The sequence below is a fragment of the Capra hircus genome, chromosome 14 (assembly GCF_001704415.2).
Source record: "Capra hircus breed San Clemente chromosome 14, ASM170441v1, whole genome shotgun sequence".
Lineage (NCBI taxonomy): Eukaryota > Metazoa > Chordata > Mammalia > Artiodactyla > Bovidae > Capra > Capra hircus.
In genome coordinates, this window is record NC_030821.1 from 32,127,902 (window position 1) to 32,141,738 (window position 13,837).

Here is a 13,837-nt window from a genome sequence, read left to right on the forward strand (position 1 = left end):
CCTTTTATCATATGATCTTTAAATTCCTTTTGTTTTTATGAGCAATTTGAATTTAGAGTCCTATATTTTGTGCATGTGCAAATTTGTCCGAACCTTCATAGCTTCTGTTGCACATTTTTTTTTAAGAATTACCTTTTTGATAGTTATACTATCCTTCCGTTGCAGTATATATATTTTTCTTTTACTTGTGTAGTTCATTGTATTCATTTACTAGCATATTGAATTTTGTATTTAATATCTTTTCTAATTGTCTTTATTAGTACTTAAAGCTATGGGTTTTCCTCTGGGCATAACTAAATTAAATTAAGTAATTTATTTTAAAGTCCATTACCAATATGATTTTAAGTATGCTAATGATATTTTCTTATGTTTCCTACTTTAAAATAATTTGGCTAGATTAGGAAGAGGAAGCATTATTAAATGTCACTAAATGAAACAGAAAACCTTCACAATATAGGTAGCTACAGAAGATTGTAAAGCACATACCAATTTTATCTTAACTTATTGGAACAGAATTGATAACCTAAAATATGAAGGAAGTAATATGTAAAAATCTATAATGACTAAGTGAAATAAAGTGAATACTGGCAATACCAAAACATGAACGTTGCTCATGTATAAAAAAATAGATAGGCTTAATTTGAATATCTGATGAAATCAAGCAGCGAAATGTTGATTTCTAATTGTGAATAATATATTTCCAACACTTGTCTTTGGCTGAAATTAGTACAAGTTCTTTTGAGCTTGATACACACATGTGAAAAATCATGTGAAATTGATTTCTATTTATGATGAACTGCTTAAAGCAATGTGATAGAATTTTATTAAAATTAACTTGTAACCCTTTGTCTCTTGTATTCTCACAACTACATTACTGGTGAAACATTGCTCAGGTTTTATACTCATTTTTAAAATTTTACGTAAAAAATGTTTCCACATAAGAAGTACTTTGAAACAAGAAGTATCTTACAGTGGCTTGAGAACTGTCCTGTGTCTTAAAAACAGGTTCATTTGCCTGTCTGTCCAATGGAAGTCATGTAAATGCTGCTGCTGCTGCTGCTGCTGCTGCTGCTAAGTCGCTTCAGTTGTGTCTGACTCTGTGCAACCCCAGAGATGGCAGCCATCCCTGGGATTTTCCAGGCAAGAACACTGGAGTGGGTTGCCATGTCCTTCTCCAATGCATGAAAGTGAAAAGTGAAAATGAAGTTGCTCAGTTGTGTCCGACTCCTAGTGACCCCATGGACTGCAGCCCACCAGGCTCCCATCCATGGGATTTTCCAGGCAAGAGTACTAGAGTGGGATGCCATTGCCTTCTCCACATGTAAATGCTACCTACATATAATTAGGCATGGTATCTTTTCATCTTAAAGTGAGTTGAGGAATGCCCTAAATTTATCATTACTTAAACCATATTCTTGTATTCTATTAAATGCCATTTCACTTTCAATGTTATTTTTACTCACCACCCCCCACTACTTCTCTTTTCCTCATACTCAAGTATAGTTTCTCACCTAACTAGCCTGGCACACTTGACAAATGATTTCTGAGTCTAGCCTTTGTATTCATCAGTGCAGTTTCTTTTAACTTGCTCTCCTGTGTATCCTCATGCATGCTGTATACTTTTTGGTCTGTTCCCTTTTTATCCATAAGATTTATAAATTTTGCTGCTTCTTCATTTTTCATTGCATTGCTTGATAGTTTGTTTTCCTCTAAACTATCAGTGTTTCTCAGCTGCATACTCTTGCATCTGCATTCTAATTAAAGTTATGCATTGATGTGGTCTTGGTTTCCTTGGGTAGTACATCACTAAAGTGAAGAGTAGTTAGATAGTGAATGGTCCCAAAGCATTTTAGAAAATATGTCGCTCCTTGAAATAACTTCATTTATAGCAATTTGCTTGTGTTATTACTCTGTAATACAAACTGAAGTATACCTAGGCTTCTGAAAAAGAAATAAGAGTAAAAGATAAATGAATAAAAATGAATCACAGTAATGTTTTCCTATATTCAAACTAGGATCACTTTTTCCTAATATGTATTTATTTTAAAAATGTTCCCTAGAATGAAGTTCTTCTTAAATCTTTTTTTCCCTTAATATTAATTAGTATATGCATTAAAGGAGCCAGGGTTAGAAACTTGAATGGATTAGATCAGTCTTGATTTATTTTCTGTCATTGTTGCACTAAGATGTTTACTTCCAAATAGAAGATCCTGAAGGTCATTATTAAATAAAACAAAATGCATATAGAGTAGCTTAACTTTTCTTTAAAAAATATAAGCAATGCCAGGGGTCTCTGTTATGTGTGTGTGTGTGTGTGTGTGTGTGTGTGTGTGTAGTGAGGCTGACAGTGGTGATATGGACAAGAACATAAGATTATAAGCCTTTTCTCCTGAGTTGCAAACAAAATTTGACAGGAGGTTATACTTTTAGCCTCTAATATTTGCACAATTATTCTGAAATCATATTTGGTTATTGTGTACTTTCTATTAATCATAGTTTCACTATAAATGCACAAGGTATAGCAAAATTGTATGTTAGAGACTCAAATACCAGAAGCCAAGTGAGAAAATAAACATTTATCTAATTAATGAAAATTTTCACTAACCACTAAATAGACTAATTTTGTGTATATGTGTGTGTGAATGAGATTAACTCTCAGTTTATTCTAAGATACGTGAAAATGAGAACAAATTAAGCATCAAGGAGTGAATTTGGCAGAATAAATGGAAAAAAAGCTTTGATAATATGGGGCTTGGAGAATGGCCCAAATTTAGGAGTTTGGAGATAAGAATGAAATATTTAAAAGAATGGATTGATAATCAATAAAGGCAATTTGAAGTTGAAGAGATAAATTCTATTGCATAATTGGCTTGAAAGTGGGGTGATATTAAGTGCAAATATCCAAAGTAACAATGTAAATGACATTAAAGTATAAAATCTAGAATATGTTTCAAGGAATTTCAAGTATAGTCTAACACTACCCTCTTTTCATTTACTCTCCCATCCCACAAACCTCACTTTTTTCCTTTCAAATCAATAATATTTTCCCCAGAGTACATTTTATTAGTTCTCAGTTCTAAAGAAGTCCAGATACTTTATCCTCTTCCTACCTTTTTTTCTCATGTAAACATTCAATCCATATTTCAATTCTCAATTCTCCCACTAGTCTTCCTGAACCAGTCTTACCCACAGTGGCAAATTCCTCCTCTAAACCACTAGAATCTACCCACTCTAACTTTGGTCTATAACCAACAGGATAGTAAGATTTTAAAAAAAAAAAAAGTATTTGCTTACATTAAAAGTATCCCTTACATTATTCTTTGCTATGATGACTATAAAGTATTCAAGTAATATTACATTGATCAACTAGTGAGGGATAACAATGATTAAGGCTAGTGGATCAATTTTTTGTTTATTTTGTTTGTATCTCCAGAAGGAAACAACTCTGTCTGTATTTTTTTCATATTACAAATTCAGTGTAAGTAATGATCTAGGTAAATCCTTAATATCACCCAATAACATCTTCTGTGAGTTACATATTATTTTCATCCATCTACTTCTATTTAAAAATACCCCCAACAACATTTATCATAAAGTATCTATTTACTCATTATGTTCAATATATAGAATTTTTACAAATAACACCATTGTTACCTCATTTGTGTGTGTAATGAGCAATGTTGATTATACATTACTTTGAGCATGAGATTTTCAATAGAAATTGACAATTTATAATAATTATGTACAAATGTTTCCTAGAAGATCTGAGTTTTAATTAAAGAAAAATTGGGAGAAATGTATCTTGTGGCTTTTTAGTATGAAAAGAATATGATCATTTATATTCCAGTTCAGACTCTGAACAGCTTCCTGGGCTTTCCACTCTTAGCACTGTCCCCTTAAATAAATCCAAGGTTGCTGCTGAAGTCCTGTGTCTTTCACCCTTTTGTTTAACTTCAACTCCCCACGACCCCGCACCCATTTCTGCTTTAAACACCTTCTTCTATTCTTGTCATAAGGTAAAAAACTTTTTATCCTCTTTAAAAAGTTCACATCAAAGCTCTATTTCATGAACTTTCTCCTGTATCATCACTTCTTATAAAAAAATCAAACAAACACAACTATATTAATCTCCATGCCTCCACATTTCTAAACTCTCCTTATTTCAGTTTCCCCCCCTTTTTTAAAATAAGTTGATCCTTACTGTAAAATAGTTTTTCTATCATAGTTTTATATTTATTTTGGTTATACTAATAAGTTTCAGTGTAAGTCAATATAGGATCTATATGAACCCCATCAGTTCAGTTCAGTTCAGTCACTCAGTTGTGTCCAACTCTTTGCGACCCCATGAATTGCAGCACGCCAGACCTCCCTGTCCATCACCAACTCCCGGAGTTCACTCAAACTCATGTCCATCGAGTTGGTGATGCATCCAGCCATCTCATCCTCTATCGTCCCCTTCTCCTCCTGCCCCCAATCCCTCCCAGCATCAGAGTCTTTTCCAATGAGTCAACTCTTGGCATGAGGTGGCCAAAAGTACTGGAGTTTCAGCTTTAGCAGCAGTCCTTCCAAAGAACACCCAGGACTGATCTCCTTTACAATGGACTGGTTGGATCTCCTTGTAGTCCAAGGGACTCTCAAGAGTCTTCTCCAACACCACAGTTCAAAGCATCAATATGAACCCCATAAAGCACCTAAAAACATGTAGCATACTATACAGATAAGAATGATTTTCCCGTCTGGAAATACAGTGTATCCTGTTTTCTATTTGGTAACTTTTCTTGCTTATACTAGTTAATACTATACTCTATTAAAATTGTCAGCATTTTCACATGTACTAAAATACCTATACATAAATATGACTTTTGATTTTGAAAAAATTAGTTTTTGTGTATGAAGTGAAGTGAAAGTTGCTCAGTCATGTCTAAATCTTTGCAACCCCATAGACTATACAGTCCATGGAATTCTCCAGGCCAGAATACTGGAGTGGGTAGCCTTTCCCTTCTCCAGGGGATCTTCCCAACCCAGAGATTGAACCCAGGTCTCCCGCGTTACAGGCGGATTCTTTACCGGCTGAGCCACAAGGGAAGCCCTTTTATGTATGAGGTGAATAAAAGTAGATGAACTCTACGTTCCAAGGTACTAACTTGTGCGACAGAAAATGAGAACTTCTGTCCACCTTAGTGTCTTAATGTCAAATTATTCTTCTCCCCTAGATTGTTCTCTTTAACATAAAACATGTTATTTCACCAACCTGGAAATCATTCACATTGTTATTTCAGTCATTAAATTATAGTACCAAATCTCCCTTCCTTTTCCGAGTGATTTTTTAAAATTATCTAGATTCATTGTCTAATTCCTCTCCTCCATCTCTTCTTGAATAGCATCATTTAGTCCATAGATATCACTCTTTCAAGATCATCAATGAGGTTTATTTTCCTAAATTTATTCAATTCTCCCTGCTTATCTTACTTGTCCCATCAGCTGTATTTGACACAGTTGATACCTCCACCATCATTAAAACATTTCTTCATTTTGTTTTCAAGATTTTATATGCCCCTGGCTTTTCTACTCAATTGATTTCTCTTTTGTGTCTTTCCTCCTAGGTCCTCATCACAACCCCAAAGATCATGTCTCATTGTTGGACTGACATATATCTTAGTCTTTGATCTTTCCCTGTCTCTATTGACTTGTGCTCCCTCCATGATCTCATGGGGTCTTGGGATTGAAGATAACATCTATACTCTGACAACTTCTAAATTTACAGATCTCTGTGAAATTTATATTCTGTATTCAGATGGGCAGTTAATAGCGCTATTTGTGTAGCTCAGTTCAGTTCAGTTGCTCAGTTGTGTCCGACTCTTTGCGACCCCATGAATCGCAGCACACCAGGCCTCCCTGTCCATCACCAACTCCCGGAGTTCACTCAGACTCACGTCCACCGAGTCAGTGATGCCATCCAGCCATCTCATCCTCTGTCGTCCCCTTTTCCTCCTGCCTCCAATCCCTCCCAGCATCAGAGTCTTTTCCAATGAGTCAACTCTTCCCATGAAGTGGCCGTAGTACTGGAGTTTCAGCTTTAGCATCATTCCTTCCAAAGAAATCCCAGGGCTGATCATCAGAATGGACTGGCTGGATCTCCTTGCAGTCCAAGGGACTCTCAAGAGTCTTCTCCAACACCACAGTTCAAAAGCATCAATTCTTCAGTGCTCAGCCTTCTTCACAGTCCAACTCTCACATCCATTCATGACCACAGGAAAAACCATAGCCTTGACTAGACAGACCTTAGTGGGTAAAGTAATGTCTCTGCTTTTTAATATGCTGTCTAAGTTGGTCATAACTTTTCTTCCAAGGAGTAAGCGTCTTTTAATTTCATGGCTGCAATCACCATCTGCAGTGATTTTGAAGCCCAAAAAAATAAAATCTGACACTGTTTCCACTGTTTCCCCATCTATTTCCCATGAAGTGATGGGACCAGATACCTAGGGAATCTCAAATTTTCTAAGACCACATTTCCAGTGTTCTTCCAACATAACAACCCTATAGTGTTCCCTGTCATAAGGACTAGTAACTCCACATTTCCAGAGATGATAACTGCTGAGAAATGTGCAAATATAGTGCCAATTTTTGGAAGTAGAAGAGAGATAATATAGTTATTTTTACATAAGAGGCACTCAGTGAAGATTGATTGGTTTATTATAACATAACTCTGACAAGTAAATTCTCCATTGCTGACAATAAGCTTCATGAAGAAAGTTTTAGGTCTGTTTTGTTCACCTCAATATCATCTGTGGTTAGAAGACAAATACTCTTCAAAGTTATATGAATGAGTAATGATGATGACTCACTTTTTAATGAAAATATTTAAGAAAAATTCACTTACACATAATTTATTTTTATCAGCACAGTCCTCTTTTCTGTGACAACCTAATGCAAGACAATTGCCTTTTCAACATTTCTAACCTTCAGATATTGGCATATAATTGTTTTTTCCCCATAGGCCCCTTCTTTTTAATCAACACTTTCTCATTGCCTCTAACTATTCCCCTATGAAATTCTTAATTTTTAATTTACAGTGTTGCATATGTATGTGCATAAACTAAAATGTGCATATGCTTATGTATTCATGTGCAGTCTGGAGAGCAGAAAAAAAAATTGGAGAGACAGTATTCTTCAGGAAGGGAAATAAATGCTGTTTGTAGCAGTTTTGAACAGGCCCTTGGATTTCCCTTCCTTTCAATGAGGAAAATCAATAAAAACTGAATTCAATGTGGTAGGGGAGAAAAATGTGCTACCCCACAGTATCTTGTTAGTGTCTGGATTATTTCAAACTGAAAACATTCAAGGTCCCAAAGACAGCCAGAAACGTTGACCTCCTTCAACTGCCTAAAAGAATGTAGAGAGAGAATGGGTTCCAGGAAGGGAGCCATCACCATACATCACTGCAGTAAAATTTAGGTGTGGAAGGCAGGAAGGAACCTACCTAAGTCTGTTAGAATCCATCTGTGTCGCATTGCGTCTGAATGGTCAAGCAAATAATTATTTACCAAAAATTATTTGCTTTTTTGTCCCTATGTAAATTGCCTTCTTCATCTTTGAGGTCCCAAACCACTATGACAACCTTCTCTCTTTTTGGCATTTAAAGTAAGATATTCAGCCATTTTGTTGAGTTACTCAGTATACTTGGGTCTCTTCCATGTACACATGGTATTAAACTTTTGTTTTAGTTTCCCCTTTTAACTTGTCTCATGTCAATTTAATTCTTAGTTCAGCCACAAGAACCTGGAAGGGTAGAGAAAAAAATCTCTTTCTTCCTGACAATGTCATTTGACATCTTATGAGAGGGAACAAAATGAATTATCTGAAATATTCATTCATAGTCATTTTTTTGATGAAGAAGGCAAGATAAAGCACTATATAATGCACATTAATAATTTTACATTGGATTAATGGACCTTTACATTTCTCAATGCAATGCCTTCAAATATCTTATCATTTGGTTTTAATTTTATGTAGATTATTTATGATATAATGTAGTTGAATTTTCAGGGTATATGGTTTTTAGTTTCTATGGAGTGTGTCATAAAGGCCCAACAATGTCAGATGACCACTCACTCACACTTTCTACTAATGCATCAATGTGATCAATATATTTTAATATTTTATCTTTGTTCTGGCTTGAAATAAGCAATGCAGTAGACAGGATCAAATTTAGCTTTGTTTCTTATGGCTATTCCTTGCTTCCAACTATAGTTGTTAAAGACATTCTCTCCCTCCCACTGATTAATCATCTTCTTTAAAATGAAGAAAATTGCCATCTATAGCAGGATTATGTGTATAAGCATTGCTTATTTTTGAAACTGTTTATATGTGTATTAGTTCCACACTGTAGTTTTTTGGTAGGCTTTGAATGAATTTGTAAATTTAGTTAAGGAAAACTGGCTCTTTATGTCTTTTTAATCTCCTATGAAAAGAATCTATTATAGGAGATGCCATTAGGGCTCTACCTATATCATTTCAAATCCTTTTGCCAAGGGCATCTTTTCACTTATTTGAATCTGTCCTCATTTCTCTGTGTTGAAGAGCTGTCCTCAGTTTGCCAGCATCCTTTGTGTTTGTATGTTTTGTACAAGTGAACAGGAATTTATGTCACAATTAGCAAATTATAACTGAAGCCTGAGAGGTCCTCACCTCTCAGCTGAGTATTAATACTCAGCTCTCTGACTACTGTTTGGGACACTTCCAAGATGAGACTTGCACTGTTTCCAAGGCACTCTTGTATGATTGAATCATTGGTACCCTCTCAGGGATTTAGCTGATATTATTTCCTTGCTTGACTCTTCTCATTCTGTTCTATTTTCTTCTCCTCTACTAAGTTTTCCTGGGAACTAATAAATTACTTCCACACAAATCTCCCTCTCAGGGTTGACTTCCATGAAGCCCAGCCTAAGACATATTATTAAGGAAAATAATTTTGGTTATACTGATATCAGGCAGTATATTAATCAAGCCAAGAAAGAGTTTATTAATAAATGTTATAATCAACCAATATGTAACTTATTAATCCACCATAATTATTGTCAAACTACAAAGATTTTGGTCGTGTTCTATAAACTAGGGGTATAAGAATGAAGACAATAGGTGTAGTTTCTGTTTTTATGCATTTTCCATTCCATTTGGGAGAGGCATTAAAATAGCTAAATACATGTATACACACATACATACATACTTCCATAAATCAATAAAAGGAGAGGATAAAAAATACTCTAGTGATGAATGCTATGTAGAAAATCAAAGCAGAACATGATAGAAAAGACGAGGGAGGCTGTTTCTGATTTAGTAGTCAAAGAAGAACTCTCTAAGGAAGCTAGGTTATACTGAAGTTAAATTCTAAAATGATAGTCTAAACATCTGAAGATCAAAGATGAACATTCACCATCCTTAATACCAGAGGGTACAGCTGGTACAATGGCCCTAACACAGAAAAGAATTTTTCCAGAAAATAAATAAATAATGATGTGGCTAGAATGTTTTGAATAGAATGAGTGAAAAAGGAAATTTAAAAAATAATCATATGTGAGAGGTCATCTGAGTCATTGTTGTTCAGGACCTTAAAAGTCGTATCAAGCACCTTTTTGTGAATATGCTAGAAAGATTTTAGATATTTGAACAGAGAAATGACTTGATTTGATTTTAATGGAAAGATATATAAATGGTTCTAAAACAATATCTTATGTTTGGTTCTTTAGGGAAAGAAAATGAGAGAAGCAGGACTGGACTAAGGGAGAATTTAGACTGTAATAAATTTGCAGCAAAGTCTTAGGACAATCCCACATGGAACTTGGAAACTGGCCCTTCTCAGCTATCCCAAAGTTGACAGTGGTATTTCTACCTTTGTATTCTCAGAGCAGAAAGCTCTGAAAGCAAGACACCTATTTTTGGCTAAAGGCAGTGATAAAAGAGGAACACAACCCTAAGCCACCAATTGCCCATGTTCCAAGCAGCTAGGGAAAATAAATGTCATAGTTAGAAGGGGAATCCAGGCAGCACAGCAGAGCATGTGCTACACTTGAAAATAACAGGAATATGGAGATTATAGTGGCCCAGGTAGGGGATGATAGTTAACTGGCCAAGTGCAATATCAGGATTAGTGGAGTCAACTATTACATTTGAGATATATTTTGAACCAAACTCTAACTATTTTGCTGATAGATTTGGCAGAGTCGATAAAGAAAAGAAAAGGTGACTCAGTTCTTCCTCTTTCTTTTCTTTATTCCTAAGCAATAGGATGAATGATGGTGTGCTGTTGTTGTTCAGTTGCTAAGTCCTGTCTGACTCTTTGCCATACCATGGACTGCAGAATGACATATTTCCCTGTCCTTCACTGTCTCTCAGAGTTTGCTCAAACTCATGTCCATTGAATCAGTGATGCTATCCAATCATCTCATCCTCTGTCACCCCTTCTCCTTCTGTCTTCAATCTTTCTCAGCTTCAGGGTCTTTTCCAATGGGTTGGCTTTTCACATCAGGTGGCCAAAATATTGGAGTTTATGAATCAGTCATTCCAATGAATATTCAGGGTTCATTTCCTTTAGGATTGACTTGTTTGATCTCCCTGCTATCCAAGGAACTCTCAAGAGTATTCTCCAGCACCACAAGTTGAATGATGATGTAATAATATGGGGAAAAAAAAAAAAAAACAAAGATTATCAGAAAAAAAGTTGATAGAGGGAAATCAAAAGTTTAAGATATTCTGTACTTTAAATCCACATTGTATATCCAATATCAAGTATTCATTGTATCATGCAAATTTTGAATTTAGGGAAGCAGTTAAAGATATATATATGGGAGTCACCACATATAAACAGTATTTAAAATCATCGGACTAGATAATGACCTAAAGTAATGCTTTACAAGCTTTTTTTTAAAACAGCACTAAAAAGTATTTTATGACTTAAACCATATTCATGTATAGAAAATGAAATAAAATTTTCACAGAATTGTGTGTACTGGTTATACAGGATTGAATATTTGAAAGTACTCACAAGGAGTCACAGATTGATTACTTATTAAAGCTTTAGTAAAGTTAAAAAATGCAGTACAACTGCAGAAAGAATACACAGGCAATTATTGGTGACCTGAGAGATTTCCAGCCGTAGCTCCCCAGGGTCCTCTCTAGGCTGCAAAGGAGGCATTTTATCTTTGGTTTATGAACCATCGAGTGATGCACATGAAATCTGTTTTAGGGAAGCCCATGAAACAGTTTCTATTCTAAGACATCTCTTATCCCTCATCGATCACTTTCCAAGGCAAATTGTAGAACCAGTGAAGTCAAGAATAAGCTATCGATTTATATATTGGTAAATGATATACAAAAGCTTGTCATGGGTGCTTTTGTTACCTGACAAAATTTGGGAATAGATACCTATTTGGAGTGGAGCAGAAACTGGTAGGTGACTCAAAAACTGGGGCAGTGGATTATATCTTTGAAACTGAATTTCCCTAAAGAGGAGCAAGAAATATGGAAATATATTAATTAGGTCATGAGGATCAGAGGGTGTATTTTACTGGCCTAAATAACAGTGTGCCTATATGAACTCTGAATGCAGCGTTCCAAAGAATAACAAGGGGAAATAAGAAAGCCTTCTGAAGTAATCATTGAAATGAAATAGAGGAAAATAATAGAAGGGGAAAGGATAGAGATCTCTTCAACAAAATTAGAGATAACAAGGGAACATTTCATGCAACAATGGGCACAATAAAGGACAGAAATTGCATGCACCTAACAGGAGAAGATGATATTAAGAAAAGGTGGCAACAATACACAGAATTATACAAAAAAGAACTTGATGACCCAGATAACCACACTGGTTTGATCACTCATCTAGAGGCAGACATCCTGGAGTGTGAAGTCAAGTGGGCCATGAGAAGAATCACTATAAGCAAAGCTAGTGCATGTGATGGAATTCTAGCTGAGCTATTTCAAATGCTGAATATGATGTTGTTAAAGTGCTGCATTCAATATGCCAGCAAATATGGAATCTCAGCAGTGGCCATAGGACTGGATAAGGTCATTCTAGTCCCAAAGAAAGGCAGTGCAAAAGAATATTCAAACTATCCCACAATTGCATGCATCTCACATGCTAGCAAAGTAATGGTCAAAACTCTCCAAGCTGGGCTACGATGGTACTTGAACTGAGAACTTCCAGATGTTCAAGCTCAATTTAGAAAAGGCAGAGAACCAGAGATCTAATTGCCAACATCTATCAGATCATAGAAAAAGCATGAGAATTCCAGGAAAATATCTACTTCTACTTCAATGCTAAAGCCTTTGACTGTGTGGATCACAACAAACTGTGGAAAATTCTAAAGAAATGGAAATACCAGACCACATAAACTGCATCATGAGAAATCCGTATTCAGGTCAAGAAGCAACAGTGAGAACCAGATGTGGAATAATGGGGTGGTTCAAAATTGCACACGTGAAGCTGTGTATTGTCACTCTGCTTATTTAACTTACATGCAGAGTACTCTATGTGAAATGCTGGGCTGGATAAAGCACAAGTTGGAATCAAGCTTTCCAGGAGAAATATCAACAATCTCAGATATGCAGATGACACCACCCTTATGGCAGAAAGCAAAGAGGAACTAAAGAGCCTCTTGATGAAAATGAAAGAGAAGAGTGAAAAAGCTGGCTTAAAACTCAGCATTCAAAAAACTAAGATCATGGCCCATCACTTCATGGCAAATAGATGGGAAAACAATGGAGACAGTAAGAGACTATTTTCTTTGGCTCCAGAATCACTGCAGGTGGTGACTGCAGCCATGAAATTAAAAGAATCTTGCTCCTTGGAGGAAAAGCTATGACAAACCTAGACAGCATATTAAAAAGCAAAGACATTACTTTGCCTACAAAGGTCCATCTGGTCAAAGCTATGGTTTTTCCAGTAGTCATGTATGGATGTGAGAGTTGGATTTAAACAAAGCTGAGTGCTGAAGAATTGATGCTTTTGAACTGGAGTGTTGGAGAAGACTCTTGAGAGTCACTTGAACTGCAAGGAGATCCAACCAGTCAATACTAAAGGAAATCAGTCCTGAATATTCATTGGAAGGACTGATCCTGAAGCTGAAGCTCCAATACTTTGGCCACCTTATGCAAAGAACTGACTCATTAGAAAAGACCCTGATGCTGGGAAAGATTGAAGGCAGGCGGAGAAGGGGACAACAGAGGATGAGATGGTGGGATGGCATCACCGACTTGATGGACATGAGTTTGGGCAAGCTCTGAGAGCTGGTGATGGGAAAGCGAAATCTGGCACGCTGTGATACTTGGGGTTACAAAGAGTCGGACACGACTGAGCAACTGATCTGAACTGAACTATATGACAAGGGAAATGATGCAATTAAAGAAAACTTTTGGTGGTTTAAGAGTTAAAAGGGAATGCCTAAAAAAGACCTATAGAAGGCAAAAGAATGTATTAGCCAGATAATAACGTGAGGTCCTTATATGGGACCAAGGGTAGTTTATCCATTTCAATAGGAAGCAGACAGAGTATGTGGCAACAGATATAAAAACAGTACAACGCCTGGTTTAAAGTGAGAAAATTCTCTGGTGACTTCTGATTTCTCAGATGTGCTTACTCCATGAGAAAGACTTAGAGACAAGGATTATCACATCTGAAGAGAGAGGTATGATACAAAATATTTATCTGAGAGAGTGTGAGTGGTATGATGCAAAATATTTATCTGAGATAGTGTGAGAATAAAAATAAAATAGGTTTCAAAGTAGCAATGAGGGCCCACATGAGATTTCTTAAAGACAGACCAGATGGATGTGTGTT